The sequence below is a fragment of the Malania oleifera genome, chromosome 11 (assembly GCF_029873635.1).
Source record: "Malania oleifera isolate guangnan ecotype guangnan chromosome 11, ASM2987363v1, whole genome shotgun sequence".
NCBI classification, from domain to species: domain Eukaryota; kingdom Viridiplantae; phylum Streptophyta; class Magnoliopsida; order Santalales; family Ximeniaceae; genus Malania; species Malania oleifera.
The window spans coordinates 18990170-19007897 of NC_080427.1; positions in this window are offsets into that span (position 1 = coordinate 18990170).

Below are 17728 nucleotides of genomic sequence, written 5' to 3' on the forward strand. Positions count from 1 at the left end.
ACCAGTCTTCAATTCCGTAATTTCCCATTTAGTAGTCATATTGAATATTCATATATTAGTATTAGCTTTAAACTATTTCCATGATTTCTCTGTTTGCTTATTCTTGTATAATTACCCACTAAATTTAGAGTTAATTGGTTTCCATGTTTTGATCATAAGTTTGAATTGTTTCCTTACTCTTGGTAGTTGCTTCCATATTTGTATCATGTATTAGTATTAAGGTAATTACTATGTTAGGCATCATATCCTTATTGTCATTATCATCAGAAGTAAGTTATTATTATTATTATCATTATCGTATATATTTATATATATTGTTATATTGTTATATTATTGTCATATTGTTATATTGTTATTGTTGTAGCGAATATTCCTATGGTGTATATTATTATATTGTTATATGGTGTATATGAGTATAACGTTATATTAAGTATGTTGTTATATTTAGTATTCTTAGATTACACGTTCATATTAAGAATATTGGCATATTTTAGTATTATGTTAAGTTTAGTATTTTATTCTATATTATTATTATTATTATTATTATTATTATTATTATTATTATTATTATTATTATTATTATTATATTTTGTATTATTTATTAATGTATATATATATATAGATATATATATTTAGTATTCTAATATATATGGTATTATTTTGTTTTAGTATCTTTAATATCTTCATATATATAGTATATGGTATTTTATTGCTTATTATATGTATTGGGGTAGTTTAATATCTTAGTTTATTATCCTATTATCATGTATTGAAATGTCCTAGAGAATTTTGGAAAATATTTTAAATTATTGATGAAAAATCTATAAATTTTGAAAATAAATCTGGGAGCTATTTTTGTAAAGTATTTTCTTGATTTTTTTATCCCTATGATTTTATTGCGGGGGGTATAAACCTTCGGGCATCACGTACCCTAAGTTCTGAGGGAATATATATATGTATATATTATAATTATTTATTTATTCTTTATGTGTATTTATAAGTTCATAAAAAGGAGTAATTTAAAGACTTATTAGATTAACTTAGGGATAATTTCAAATTAATTAGGTACCATTCGTAAGAACGGGCGCGTAGGGGGTGCTCGTACCTTCCCCTTGCGTAACCGAACTCCCGACCCCAACTCTGGTAATGTAGACCGATTCTACCCCTAACGGGGTAGTAATCATGTGTTCTAATCGCACTAAAGGTTAGTGGCGACTCCGATATTCTTATTTTTCCTTGAAAATTAAAACTAATTTTTATTTCGCCGCTCGGGGCACACGCGTTCCCAGGACGTCGCGACAATGGTGACATGTGTTATTATTATATTTTTAGTTAAAGCTATTGTATTATTTGATTCAAGAGCAACACATTCTTTCGTATCTTTAGAGTTTATCAAACTGTGTGGGGTAGAAACTCAGTTATTCGACGTCAAATTATCTGTGGCCATATAGATATGAACAGTATTGGTATGTAGGAAGGTGCTTAAGGGCTATCTAGTGAATATTCAAGGAAGCATCCTACCAGCCGAATTGGTAGTGTTTGACATGCATGGGTTTGATGTGATTTTGGGAATGGACTAGTTAGCTGCCAACTATGCCAATATTGATTGTTACAAGAAAGAGGTAGTATTCAGACCTCTTGGAGAGTAGGAGTACAGGTTTATTAGGTCGAGTGTGTGCTCCTCACCACAGATATTGTCAGTCATTCAAGTGAGAAGGTCACTCCTGAAGGGATGTCAGGGGTAGTTAGCTTGTGTGAAGGAAGCACTAGGGGGAGACTTAAAGATTGAAGATATTCCAGTGGTGAGGGAGTTCTCAAATGTATTCTCAGGGGATTTACCTAGGTTGCCTCCCGATCGTGAAATCGAATTTGCTATTGACTTACTTCCAGGGACGGCACCGATTTTTAAGGCTCCTTACAGATGGCTCCAGCTGAATTTAAGGAATTGAAAGAGCAGTTACAAGAACTACTGGATAAGGGATTTACTAGACCTAGTGTGTCTCCTTGGGGAGCACGAGTGTTGTTTGTGAAAAAGAAAGACGGGTCGATGAAGATGTGTATCGATTACCGGGAGATAAATAAGGTAACAATTAAGGAATAAGTATCCACTTCCTCGTATAGACTATCTGTTTGACTAGCTTCAGGGAACATGGGTTTATTCAAAGATTGATCTTCGATCTGGGTATCATTAGATGAAAATTAAGTTAGAGGATGTTTTGAAGACGGCTTTTCGAACTATGTATGGCCATTATAAGTTCCTAGTTATGCCTTTCGGACTAACTAATGCTCCTACTGCATTCATGGACGTGATGAATAGGGTTTTTCATGAATACATGGACCAATTTATGGTAGTATTCATAGATGATATTCTAGTTTATTTGAGGAGTCCTAAGGAGCACGAAAATCATTTGAGGCTGATACTTCAGTTGCTAAGGGCAAAGAAGCTTTATGCTAAATTTAGGAAATGTGAATTCTAGTTGGAGAAAGTTGCATTCCTTGGACATGTGATATCCAGAGATGGAGTTTCTGTGGACCCGAGTAAGATAGAGGTAGTAGTGGACTGGGCAAGACCAAAGAGTGTCTATGAGGTCAGGAGTTTCTTGGGATTGGCAGGATACTACCGCCGATTCGTAGAAGATTTCTCTAAGTTATCAGGTCCTCTAACAAAGTTGACAAAAAAGAATGTGAAGTATGAATGAACTGATGATTGTGAACGAAACTTTCAGGAATTGAAACAACGACTTTTCACTGCTTTAGTTTTGACCACTCCATCGGGGAATGATGGTTTTGTGATTTATAGTGATGCGTCTCAGAAAGGGCTGGGGTGTGTTTTGATGCAAGAGGGAAAATTGGTGGCTTATGCTTCTCAGCAACTCAAGGAGTACAAGAAGAACTACGGTTTGCATGATTTGGAGTTGGCTGCAATGGTATACGCGTTAAAAATCTGGAGGCATTATCTGTATGGTGGAAGGTGTGAAATTTTCATAGATCATAAAAGTTTGAAGTACTTCTTCATGTAGAAGGAACTAATTATGAGGCTGAGGAGATGGCTGGAATCAATAAAAGATTACGATTTCACCATCAATTACCACCTAGGGAAAGCTAATGTATTAGCTGATGCCTTGAGTCGAAAGTCAGGGAGTGCATCAGTATCGGAAATGGTAACCCAACATCAAATCATGATGGATTTAAAAAGACTTGGTGTGGAATTGGTAGAAGGAAATCATCAAGCATTCAATGCTAATCAGGTATTTCAGCCAACTTTACTGGAGAAGATTAAGACTGCTCAGATGAAAGATGCAGAATTGGTAAAAATTATGGGAACAATACAAAATGGATTGGAAACAGATTTTAATATCTCAGATGATGGAGTTTTAAGGTTTCATACTAGGTTATGTGTACCTGATGATGTTGGGATTAAAAGAACTATTCTGGAAGAGGCACATCACTCCCTTTACACAATACATTTAGGAAGCACTAAGATGTATAGGGATCTGTGGGAATCTCTCTGTTGGAATAATATGAAGAGAAAGATTGTCCGATATGTAGAGGAATGTCTTACATGCTAGCGGGTGAAGGCTGAGCGCCAGAGACCAGTAGAACCGTTGCAACCACTTCATATTCTCGAATGGAAGTAGGAGCATATCTCTATGGAGTTAGACACGGCGTTGCCACTGGCATTGTATGGGCAAAACACCATTTGGGTAGTCGTTGACCATCTAACGAAAACTGCCCATTTTCTTCCAATTAGAGTTAACTACTCCATGAATAGGTTGGTAAAGTTATACATTTAGGAGATAGCTAGACTTCATAGCGTGCTAGTGTCCATTATTTCATATCGGAATCCATGGTTCATGTCCCAATTTTGGAAGAGTTTACAGAGGGTTATGGGTTCCCAGCTGACATTTAGTATGACATTTCACCCCTAAACTGATGGACAGTCAGATAGGACAATTCAAATATTGGAGGATATGTTGCGAGCTTGCGTGTTAGATTTTTGGGGGAGCTAGATTTAGTATATGCCATTGGTGGAGTTTGCTTATAATAATAGCTTTTAGGATAGTATTAGGATGACACCGTATGAAGCGTTGTATGGTCAAAGGTGCCCAATTTCACTATATTGGGATGAATTAGGTGAAAGGCAAATTTTGGGGCCAGAGATTATACAACAGACTTCAGAGAAAATCAACCTTATTGAGGAAAGAATTAAAATAGTTCAGAGTCGATAGAAAATTTATGCAGATACCCGCCGACGGAAGCTGGAGTTTGGTGCAGGGTATAATGTATTTGTGAAAATTGCACCAATGAAAGAAGTTATGAGATTTAGAAGGAAGGGTAAGCTAAGCCCTAGGTATATTGGGTTATTTGAGATATTAGAAAGAATTGGTTCAGTTCCCTATAGGCTAGCGTTACCCCCAACATTATCCAAGATCCACGACGTATTCCATGTGTCTATGTTGAAGAAGTACATCCTAGATCCGTCACATGTAATAAGTTATGAGGCACTGGACCTTGAAGATATTTTATCATATGATGAAGTGCCAGTATAGATCTTAGATCGAAAAAAGTAAGAATTGCGTACTAAGAAAATTTCATTGGTAAAAGTACGTTGGAGGAATCATGTAGTTAAGGAAGCCTCATAGGAATTAGAAGAGGAGATACTCTAGAAGTATCCACAATTGATTGATGAGACCCAACACTAAATAGGTTAGTGTAACTATTTAGGTAAGTATTCGTTTATATGTAAGCAAATTTTGTGCAGGCTAAGTGGTTGAGTGTAATTAATTGTAAAACTAAATGTGATGGTTTTTATGTTGAGTGGTTTTGCAAGAGTTTTGATTAGGGCTATTTGTAATCTCCCAGAGTTGTTTATGTAACCATGATATTCCTCCACCATAAGTGAGGGTAATTAATAAAATTTCAGCGATTTCCCAAAGATTGGTATGAGTACTAGTTAGCAAATTTCAAGGACAAAATTTTTATAAAGGGAGGATGTAGAGACCCCAAATAATAATCATAATAATTAAAATAGTAAATGAAAAGGGAAATTTAGTTTGGTACAGGACCAAACCATCAACGGTTTTGTGTGTGTATGGTTTGGTGAGACCAAACCGTTAACGGTTTTAGTGAGCTCAGGAAAACCATCGACGGTTTCAATTTACCGAGGGTTGTTAAAGGTAGAATTGCGATAAAAAGGTTTGGTTAAAAACCAAACCGTTGATGGTTTCCACCCAGAGCAACAACCGATAAAAGGCACTTAAGGTTATTTTTTTTTAGAAAATTTACTCTCTCTCCCTCTCTCTCTCTCTCTCTCTCTAGGCTACGAAACTCTCTCTCCTCTCTCTCTCTATCTCTCACTCTCTCTCTCTCTCTCCTCTCTCTCTCTCTCTCTCTCTCTCTCTCTCTCTCTCTCTCTCTCTCTCTCTCTCTCCCTCCCTCTCCCTCTCTTAGATTTCTTGTCCATTTTAAGCAAGAATCGAAGGATAAACGCTATTTCGGGATCCCGACGAAGAATCTTAGCAGTGTGACCAGAGTAGATTTGCTATTTAGACATCCTAGGCACCACTCTAAGAAAAAGGTAAGGGGAATAGATTATGTCAGGTATTTTTAGAAATCTCACCGATTAATTTGTAGTATATGATTATAGAAATGATATATATGATTTTTCAGAATAATCATGCATATGGAAATTGTGATTATGAATTATTATATGTATATTTTTGGGAAACTAGATACTTTGAGTTGAGTAAACTCTGGAAGATAATTTAATGTTAATCCTCAACAAAATATATTTTTCCCAAGTAGTTGTTATATTATAGTTTATCGCTTAAACTGTGTGGCGTGAGTATGAATATTATTTTTAAGATATATATATATATATATATATATATATATATATATATATCAGCATGTTAGATTATTTTACGATTATCCAGAACAAGCACGACTTGACAATGATTTTCAAAAAATGTTGTAAATATTATAGAAACTAAGATATAACAGATCAGCCGGCTTTATGTCGTGTTCATTATATTATAACAGTTTAGCTGGCTTTATGTTGTGACAGCTTAGCTAGCTCAATGCCGTAACAATTCAACCAGTTTTATGCCGTGATCAATTATAATTTATACAAAAATTATGATATGAAAGATTTTATACAAAAATATGAAAAATGAGATTATGTTACAGTTATATTATATAAAATGTATTATATGGTAGCATAACCCTGATAAATTAGTTTATATTTAGAGCACGGTACCATAACTATTATGTTAGATCAGTGCCACCTCACTTCTCAAATAGAGTGTTGGTGTTGGATAGTCGATTGTGCCCAGAGAAGAGTAGAGTACCCCTTGGCAGTCTGGAGCAGGCTAGGTAGGTCAATCATACTTACATACGAGTTATGTTTGGTTTAGCGTGGTAGGCCAGCCATTGCTAAGTCCTGCCTACGAGCCGCACAACCCAATCATGTCGGGGTAATATATGATATCAACTAACTATTTATCTAGGAGAAAATATCAATATGATATAGATATATCAAATGATTTACATATACATATAAACTTATTATGATAAAGTATGCTTATGTTGAAAAGTATGTATTTACCAGATTTATATATATATGAGTACAGATTGACATGATTTACCAGTTAAGTTAATTATTTACATGATATGTTTATGATACACTAGAACTCATGTTGCCACACATTGATGATTATCTATTCTTTCTTACTGAGAGGTGTCTCACCCCAAGAATTTTAACATTTCAAGAAATACGAGAAATAAAGTTTAGAGTGCTTCGGGGCGGGATCTAGATAGTTTTGTTAAAAGTAAGTGTATGTGAGTACTGATGTGTATAATGATGTTTTGTACACCATGAGTTGTAATTTATGTTTATGGGAAGATACTTATGTGATGATTGATGGTTTTAAAACTCTAGTATTGTATCTGGGATTTTATGTATATTATATATCGCTGTTTGATTCATAGACTGGTTTATGGACAGGTATACCCATTATTCCAGTTCGGGTTCGAGTTAGTATAGTTATGGTATCAGAGTACTATCATATTTATAGCAATATAATTTTTGGGTCACTACAATAATTATAAATCATAATTAAGCATTGAGTATTTGTGAACACGTATAATTCAACCACTTATGAAAAAATTTTGCACTTTGTAGTACATTGTTATTATAGGGCATGATAAGAAAATGCTAAAATCCTATATGTTTTGGTATGTAAAAGTATAATTTAAGTAAAACACTTGAGAATGTATAATTATAAATTATAATTAAGAATTCAGTATTAGTGAACACACATATAATTCAACCACGTATGAACCAATTTTGCACTTTGCGGCATCTCATATTTAAAATAATGGACAAAGTACACCGTTAGTAATTCAAATCTTGAATTAATCAAAATTTGTAAAAATGCATAAAAATATGTACTAAATTCCACTTGATTTATAAGGATTTTCCTAAATCCTTGGTCCTCTATTACAATTCATTAAAAGTATCCTGAAAAGTAAGGTGTAGTCCCAAGAGAGGGGAGGGGGGGTGAATTGGATTATAAAAATTTCTTTTAAATTCTTTTACGAATCCTTAACTTTCTTTTATTTCTTTGAGCTAATTCTTGACTTGTTTGTTTAATTCTTTAATCACTCAAGAACTTAGTTCTTTTAATTCACTCAATCAACACAACTATGTAAACAACCAAGCACAAGTTACATGCAACACAATTTAGATTGATGGAAATTTGCAAGATTCAACACTCTTTGAAATATAAACACAAGCTACTCAATATCAAATTTTAAACCATTCAATCATAATATAGCTTTTGTTGTCAGCCTTGGATATAAATTTGAATTAAGCCCTGTAGTGAATGATAATTTGTGTTTACTGATGTGAAGCCTTGTATTGATTGATTTGTTTAATATGATATATAATATAAAATCTAACACAATATTCACACTCTTCCCAATATTCAAAATTCAAATAAACTTTCAGTTAATTTATCTTTGGGATGTTTAACCAAGTAACGTACTCCCGTATGGTTTCCGCAAAATATGGTTTAACCAACGTACTCCCTTTCGGCTTCTGCAACCCAAATCAAAATTAAACTTTTAAGTTTACTTGATTCCAAAATATACGTAGTATATATGATTTTCAATTTAAACCATCCACGCAATTTAAATATGTACTGAAAATAAAGAGTAAGGGAAAGAAAGAGTGAGACAAGATTTTTACGAAGTTTGGCTTATACCTAGCCTATGTCCTCGCCTTTGGTAAACCACCAAAGGACTCACTAAACTTATTCCTTTAATGGGCGGAACAAACCTTTACACACTCTTTCAATATACTAGAGCTCGCCTCTCCAAACGATGTACCCTCGTTCGGTCACTCCTTCAAATAGGCTAAAGCCCACCTCTCTAAGCAATATCCCCTTGCTTAGCTAACGATCCAAACAATCCTTGGAACGTCAAAGAACTACAAGAAACAAGATATAATTTGCGTATAAATGAACTCTCACAAAGAGCAAGTTAGTACAATTTTAACACTATATACTTCAATGTAGAAATATCAATATGAAATAGAATGAAGCTCAAGTGTAGAATTCACCAATATCCTTCTTAGATGAGGATTAGTAGTAGGAATTCTGAGGAGGAAGGATCAGAACTTCAAAATATCTTAGTAAAAGAGATTTTCAATGAGTGAACAAGAGAACTTTGTAAGAACAAGAGTGTTTTCAGCTTCTTAAACAGATTTTTCAATTCATAGTGTATTTTGATTTGCAAAATCATGTATTTATAGGCATTCAAAAGGGTTTCTTGGTGCCCAAATTTATTTGGAGTATTTCCCAAGATTTTTTTAGAAATTTTGGAGCCCAAGCAACTAATATTTAAAAAGTAATTTTTTTTGAAAAATATGCCCATTAACAGTGTTTAGACGTTTGAACTTTTGAGTTTAGTCGTCTGAGGTGGTTCTGCCTCTTTAGAAAAATTTCAGCAAAATCTTTAGATGACTGAACTTAATCTTTAGTCAACTGAAGATATTCTTCAGATGACCAAGGTCAAGGGTCAGACGATCGAAGTGTCCGATTTAGTCTTCTGATGTTTGGCCGTGAATAGTGTTTAGTTGGCTAATAGCTTTGACCCTGCTTTAGTATTTTAGTCATAATGCTTTCTATACAACTCCAAATTAGGTTTTCTTGTTGTCAAACGAAAGCTAAGATAAAATACTACAACTTTCATGTTGAACACTTTTTCAAATAAGGCATTTTTGATAGAGAAAATTGCTCCTCAATGTTGAAGTATGAAAAATGATAACAATTGAGAAATCCTCTTTTTGGTGTTTTTCATTCCAAAAATGATTCTAATCCTTTTTGAAATATCTTTTGACCTTATAAAAATATTTTTCAAGTATTTTAAAAGGTATCTAGGTCCAAGAAGTTAACTTAAGAGTTTCATAATATTTCAAACAATATTTAAACATTAAAGTACTTACATAAAGACTTCTAAGACTTTTCACATTCTAGGTTCTTTAGTCTTCATGCTTTGTCTTTCTTTGAGCTCTTTCTCTTTGCTTTTCTTTTGCTCTTTTGACTTCTAACTTTTGTTTGGCTTATCATCCATGTCCTCATTTTCTTCAAATTTTAAAATATCATCTTTAAATCCATGCTTTGACTCTTTTAAACTTCATTTGATCCTTGTGAGTACTTTGACCTTGCTTTTTCACATATGAGCCCTGAGATAACATCACTCACACAAATACGTTAAATTCCACTTGTTTGTTAGCATCAAAACAAGATAACAAGATTTTAAGCCTTGTAAGACCAACAATCTCCCCCTTTTTGATTATGACAAACAAGAAGCAAAAATTTGAGTAAACCTTAAAAAGGCTCCCCCTTTCAATAAGCATCATCTTAACAATTTTTGCAATCTCAAGGTCATTTTCAAAAATATTTTCACGTATCATGCTCATATATTAAAATCACATTATTCAATATTAATATCAATCAATATCAAGTACTTATCCTCCTTTTGATATATATATATATATATATATATATATATCATATGTATATATATATATCATATGTATGTATCATGCTCATACATTTTTTAATATCATGCTCAATTTTTGCGGCCCAAAACTTCTCCCCATTTTGACATCAATCAAAAAGGGTAAGACTTTAAGTACTAAGGTTATGAGCAACCATAAAATGTATAGTCCTTTAAACTTCAGAATGCATAATAATTCATGATACCAATTATTTATTCCATGATTCCAATTTAATAATTAGGGAAGAAATATAATACAAGCAATAAGTTATAATACTCCCCTTGAATTTAATACATTTAGATTTGATACCAATTATGTTTTTAAGTTTATTATCCATGCTTCATATATTGATTCATATCTTGTATGTTCTCATGAACACACTCATCAAATACCAATCTCATGTTATCATTAATATCATAACATGCTCATGAGCTCAATTATGCTTATCATTCTTAAATATCAATTTTTGATACCAATTGAGCCTTTTAAATTGTGATACCAATTAAAATTTTTAAAATGTGATACCAAAAATACTTTATAGATACCAAAGCTAATATCACATCATGCCTAACTCATGGATATCAAAAATATCATTCATAGCTCATGGATACCAATATAAAGAGCAGCACAAGACAAATTTATCCACTTGATTCATTATTAGCATGCATAGTCAAAAAAATTAATTTTATATCAAGATTCATGCTCATGCTCAATAATCTCATGGTCAAACTTTCAACATAGTGAGCCATAAAATTTTAATATAAGTCAAGTCAAGTCAAGTCATGCACATGTAGCATATAACATATCATATAGGCATGTCAGCATGTAGCATATAGGCTTTCATTTTCAAATATCTTTTTCTTAATCAAGGCACTTATGTAATACACTCAATTTGATATTTCTTAATATTTTTCTTAAGTAAAGCCTTGAAAAAAATCATCCTATGATTTTGGCCAACAATGTCATTTTGAATTTGTTATAATAAGCTCTTTAAACTTATCTTTTAGTTTTTCAACTAGTTCGTTTGTTGATCATGAATTAAGTTACTTTCTTAATTTTTTACAGGGGAATGACTTAATTCATGGAGTTTTTTCGTTTTATGAACTAGTCTTTCATCTTAGTACCCATACTTTCTTGGGTCCGGTTGGTTTTATAAGGGATGTTTCCTTAATTCTCCATACTTGTTTAGTTTTCACGCCCTTTCTTTTAAATGGACATTCAAACTTTATATGCCCCCTTTTCTTACATTGATAGCATATGGTGTTAGTGTAGGCATTAGAGGATGTGCTAGTATAATCTTTGGATGTTTTCGAAAAATAACCTATGTAAAGATTCTTTTTCTTTTTATTTTCAATTCCATTAAAACCAATGCCTTCTTTATTTAGAGACATTCTTTGTGAGCCTATCATTTTGTCAAAGTTTGTTTTTCCTTTTGTAAAGTTGTAAATGATCTTTTCTTTATCTTCAATATGATTTTTGAGATCTTTTATCTCTATCTCTTCCTTGTTGTCAACCTTCTTTAGTGATTTCTCTATCTCTAATTCTTGAGATAATTTTCTTACTTTATCCTCTAATTCAGAAATATATATATATATATTTCTTATATTCTATAGAAGATAGGGATTGAAGGTCTTCTATCATTTTTTTATTTTTGCTTTCTAATTCTTTGATTTTCAAGTCTTTTTTTCTTTTTCAGCAAGATTTTTTATATTTTAACTCCTTTGTCATAGCTTCATTCTTACTTTCTATTTTCATGATTATTGAATCCTTTTCTCTTTTAGCAGTTCTAAGGGATTCTAACTCTTTCATTATACCTTCATTCTTATTTTTCAATGATGTGTTTTGTTTAGTTACTTTAATTAGAATCTTATGAACTTTGAATAAATCATTTTGTAATTCATCATAAGATAGCATACACTCATAATTGGATTCATCACTACAAGAATTATTTAAAGATTTTGATGAGGAGTTTTCCTCATCGTCCCAAGCCATAAAGCAAGTATAATAACCTCTTGGTCACTTGATTCACATTCTGAACTACTTGTACTCATGTTGTCCCAAGTAGTGGCTTTCATGGCCTTTTTGTTTTTCTTCTTAGACTCTTTCTATAGTAGTGGACATTCCGGTTTAATATGTCCAGCTTTGTTGCAATTATAACATGTAGAGTTTTATTCTTTGATTTCTTGCTAATTTCTTCTTCTTCTTCTTCTTCATCTAATTCAGATTTGGATTTTCTTTTGAATTTATTTTTCCTTCTTAGAATTTTCGCTAGCTTCGTAGATATGAAGGCTACTTCATCTTCATCCATTTCTTCTTCACTACTTGAGTTGTCTTTTAAGACTTTGAAGGCTATTGATTCTTGGGTTTTGGTTTTTCCATTTTTTTCATTCATTGCCATTTCATATGTAAGGAGAGAACCTATAAGCTCATCTAAGGAAGTGGTTTTCGGATTTCTTCCTTCCGTTATGATAGTAACTTTTGGTTCCCATTTAGGTGATAGCCCTCTAAGAATTTTTCTTATCTTCTCATAAGTAGTGTAGGTTTTTCCTAGTGCATTTAGGGAATTTATGTGAGTGAACCGAGTAAACATATTAATTATGGATTCATCCGGGTTCATTCTAAAGGCTTCATATTCACTTGTAAGAATATCGACCCTATTATCCCTAATATCTATAGTTCCTTCATATGTTACTTGTAACTTGTCCCATATCTCTTTAGCTAATTTGCAAGCCATTACTCTATTAAATTCATTGACATCTAAAGCACAATATAAAGCATTCATGGCACTAGAGTCAACTTGCAGCATCTTATAATCTATATCGGTCATATCAATTTTCTCCTTCGGAACTTATTTTCTATCTACTATCTTAGTGGGAATAAGGTCTCCATCCATGACAACCTCCTAAGCTTTCCAATTCATAGTTTGGAGATATATTTGCATTCTCTTTTTGCAAAAGGTATAGTTTAAACCGCAAAAGATAGGAGGCCTAGTTGAAGATTGTCCCTCACCAAAGGGAGCTACGCCAAATTGAGCCATTTAGATATTTTTATAGCTACTAATTAAGATTTGCTATAACCCCGCTCTGATACCAATTGAAATACCAATTGAAAAGTAAGGTGTAGTCCCAAGAGAGGAGGTGAATTGGATTATAAAAATTTCTTTTAAATCCTTTTAAGAATCCTTAACCTTCTTTTATTTCTTTGAGCTAATTCTTGACTTGTTTGTTTAATTCTTTAATCACTTAAGAACTTAGTTCTTTTAATTCAATCAATCAACACAACTATGCAAACAACCAAGCACAAGTTAGGTAAGAACCCAAATTGTGTTGTATAGGTTAATTATGTAAAAGAGGGGTAAAAAAATTGAATTCTGCAGACTTCGTCGACGAGGCCCTAATTCGTCGACGAAGGTAGAATGCTTCTCATCGACAAAATTTAGAGGTTCTTTGATGAGGAAAAGCTGAGACGTTTGGGAAAATTTAAATATCAGGGTTCATTGACAAAATTGCTGTTTCGTCGACAAAATCCTTGAAGACCTCATCGACGAGGACACCAATTCATCAACGAAATCCCCTCGGGTCAAAGGCCTATAAAGGGATATTTTGGGGTTGCTTAGCTCCTAAGTTTTGAAGTTCTCTCTCTTTCTAAGATTCGAAGCTCTCTCTCTCTCTCTCTCTCTCTCTCTCTCTCTCTCTCTCTCTCTCTCTCTCTCTCTCTCTCTCTCTCTCTCTTCGATTCCTTCACCGTTTGTCACCGAATTCACAAATCCAAAGTTACTGCGAGGATCAGTGAAGGATTCTCGACTTTTCTATTAGATCGGAATCTCATTTTGAAGGATTTCGAGTTTCGGGCCAAAATCGAGGTAAGGCTCGATTTTCATTTCTGATTCGGTATATGTATAGTAGTATGGATTGTAAGTATGTTTTGTACTATGGTTTGTAGGTTTTGGAGTCTTGGTTCATAGTTTTGAGGATTGTAAAGTTCGTAGTTGGAATTCGGGTTAAGGTAAGGGGATTCTATTTATATCAGTCCAGTTTTGAAATTAGGATTAGTAAGCCTTTAGGCTATGATCATATGTATGTTTTGGCTATTTATTTGGGGAAATCTATCAGGTAAAAATGTAGGATTTTCGGGTTACAGTTTTCGAAAAAATTGGGGATTTCGGGTATCATCTCTATTTTGTTTGGAAATCTGTTGGTTGTGTTAAAACTGTATTATTGAGATGACTGTAATCCATATTTGCATAAACTGTATACTTGAAATAATAAATGATATGATTTTTCATAAACCAAATAAGTGTGGTATGTACGGATGTATGTATTTGTTCCAGGTATTTGTAAAACAGCTATGTGGCGGCTAATTACCATACGCTAAAATGTATAAGGACGTGAGTTCCAAAATGATTCCAGGTTTTGTGAAATCGGCTAGTGGTAGCTAATTACCGTACGCCGAAACAGTTATGTGGTAGCTAATTACCGTACGCTGTGCCATGGATCGGTTAACTACCGTAGGCAAGAGTGTCCGACTCTATATCTGAGGGTGTGAAATATCACCAGTCTAATTCCGGTTGGTCACCGAAGTAGTGTGAGCTATGTGCTACATCGTATGAAGCAATGGATTCACAGTGGGCCTAGGTTGTCGCAACGTAGTTTTGAAATGCTCGATTCACGAAATTACTCCGGTTAAATTGCGAAGAATTGCCGTCGGGATCCCGAAATCACATTTATTAGCTGATTTAGGCTGAAATTAGGTGAGAAATCAAAGAGAGAAGGAGGGAGAGCCGTTGCCCTAAGAGAGAAAAGAGGAAGATTAAATTTCCTTTAAGAAAAATGAGCTACATGACTTATTTTATTAAGTACTTCCAAAAAAAACTATCAACGGTTTGGGTTTTAACCCTTCTGTTTTTCCTCATTTTACCGTTATTGGGCAGCAGTTACTCAAAATCATCGACGATTTTATGAACTCCCCCAAAACCGTCAACGGTTTGGTCCTTCACCCAACCATTTCTCCCTTTTTCCCTTTATTTTCTTATTATTCCTATTTTTCGGATCTTTACACAATCGACTGTCTCGTCATATTTTGTACCAGACGTGTGGTTGCACTAATCACAAATACTAGCAATGGTATCGTACTTTGTATACTATGGTCCATCAGGGTTCTCATTTCCACCTTTCTGTGTTCACATTTCATCATTTCTATATAATTCTCATGTCTTTATCACGTATCATCATTTCTATAAAAATACTTCAGTGTATATCACGTATCATCATTTCAGTATAAAACATATCGATATTTCTCATATCATCATTTCGGTATAAAACATATCAGTATATCTCATGTTATCATATCTGTATAAATGTAGAAGAATGAAGTGAAAGATTAATACCTGCTCCGCACAACTACAATAAAAAGTCAAGGACATGACACATGTTCTCTATATATGAAAACTCTTCAATTGCCTAATGCCTTAGATGTATTCATGTCTGATTTGTGAATAAGTTGATCTAGGGTGGTCTTGGTTGGATATGATGAGTAGGTGAGAAGATGCTAGGGTAAAAGACCCGACACCTCACAAATAGGTTGGATTCTTTTCAGACTAGTCCACTCCGTACACTTAGCGTTGTTCCTTGCAATATGTGGGATATTTGATCATGACACTCCTCTTCACATATGACGAGTGAACCCATCCTTTGAGTGTTTTTTAGGGTATACCAGTTAGGCCGAGTCAAAACGATCGTTCTTTAGGTGTCTACTGGTATCTTGAGTGTATCGAGTCATGCACATTACATATGCTTTGAGATTTTGCCTATTTTTACTCGAATTTATATGACTACATTAATTCTGAATTATAACTGCTAGTTGACTTTATGTGAGTATACTGTTCTTAACGACTATATAATGATGAAACTTGCATGAATGACTTGCTTCGGAATTGCATGAATTGTGTATAACTTATGTGTAATCTAGTTATATTCCTCTATGTGAAATGGTACGGTTGTGTCGCATGTACATTCATTTTATGTTTGTTAGAATTAGTGTTGTGGGTACCGTCCTAGATTTCATTCACGTTATTTGTTAGAAACTACTAAATCATTAGTTGAGGAGTGTGATTATGTGTCAAAGTTGAGTAATTAGGCATTCAAAATCGTGCATTAACAATTATAATTTTAATTAAATGCTTAATTATGTTCAATAATTTAACATTGAGTTCGAATTACAATATTTGGATCATTACTCGATAATTTACGAATTTTTGGTAACTTATCATTGTAGGATAATTTTTGGACATACAAGCCAAGATTAAAAATGTATGTGAGTCGTGTACATGAGCTGGAGTTTAAATCAAGGTCATGTGCATGAAGCCAAATCTCGAAGACCGGACCATGAGCCACATGCATGCAAATGACGAGCCATGCACGCAGTTGTTTGAAGTCGTGTGCATGTGTAAAAATAAAAGAGACCGGGCCATTCACGAGAAGCTTGGGAGGGATAGAAGAATTTGAAGAAGAAGACTGCAGTTGGGTCGTGTTGTGAATGGACGTGTATACGTGAAGACCCATGCGTGAACCGGCCCCTCTCTCTCTCTCTCTCTCTCTCTCTCTCTCTCTCTCTCTCTCTCTCTCTCTCTCTCTCTCTCTTTTGTTAACTGGTTGTTTAAATTATTATTGTCAATCTCAGTTTTAAATCTCGGAATTTTAGATTTCTATTTGATTATTATTATTAAAGCTAGTTCGTCGTTTATTTATTTAATGTCAAAATTTTATTTTATTTTTTGGTTGGGATTAATTTCACTATTAAGTTTCGTTTTTTTTTTTTTTGTCTTTATTTGGAATTTAAATATTTGTTGGGTTACATTTATCTTTCAAATCAGTTTATTGGAATTCTTGGTTCCTCTTGTGTGTTAGTTTATTATTTCCCAATTCAGTTATTAAAGTGTTGAGTCATCGTTGGATTTAGATTACTTTTTGTTTAAGATACTGATGGTGTTAAGTTTAAATTTTTAAGTCGATGCTTGATTGAGTTTTTTTTTCCCCCGCTTCCTATTATTTTATGCATGTTAGTTCTTATTTTATGTTTTAATTTCATCAATAAAATCTCAAAAATCCCCAGAAACTGAGTCTAAACTGTGTTCAGTAAAATTTTATTTTCTTAACTTCTTTTGGGATTACACAAAATTTGGAATTAGACTGCATTCCTTAAGGAGACGATCTGGTCCTTGAGCTAATTATTACACCGCTGAACTAACCATTGTGCTGCTCATTTTTAAAGTGAGTCATCATATATATCATTTCTATAATCTATACTACAAATTAATTGGTGAGATTTCTAAAAATACCTGACATAATACATTCCTCGTAACTTTTTCTTGGAGTGGTGCTTAGAATACCTAAACAACAAATCTGCTCCAGTTACACAGCTAAGATTAATTGCTGTGATCCCGAAATAGCGTTTATCCTTTGATTCGAGCTTAAAACGGACGAGAAATCGAAGAGAGAGAAAGAGAGAGGGTTTCGAAGCCTAGAGAGAAAGAGAGAGAGAGAGTAAATTTTCTAAAAAAAAATAACCTTAAGTGCCTTTTATAGGCTACTACCCCCAATGGAAACCATTAACAACCCTCGGTAAATTGAAATCATCAACAGTTTTTCTGAACTCACTAAAACC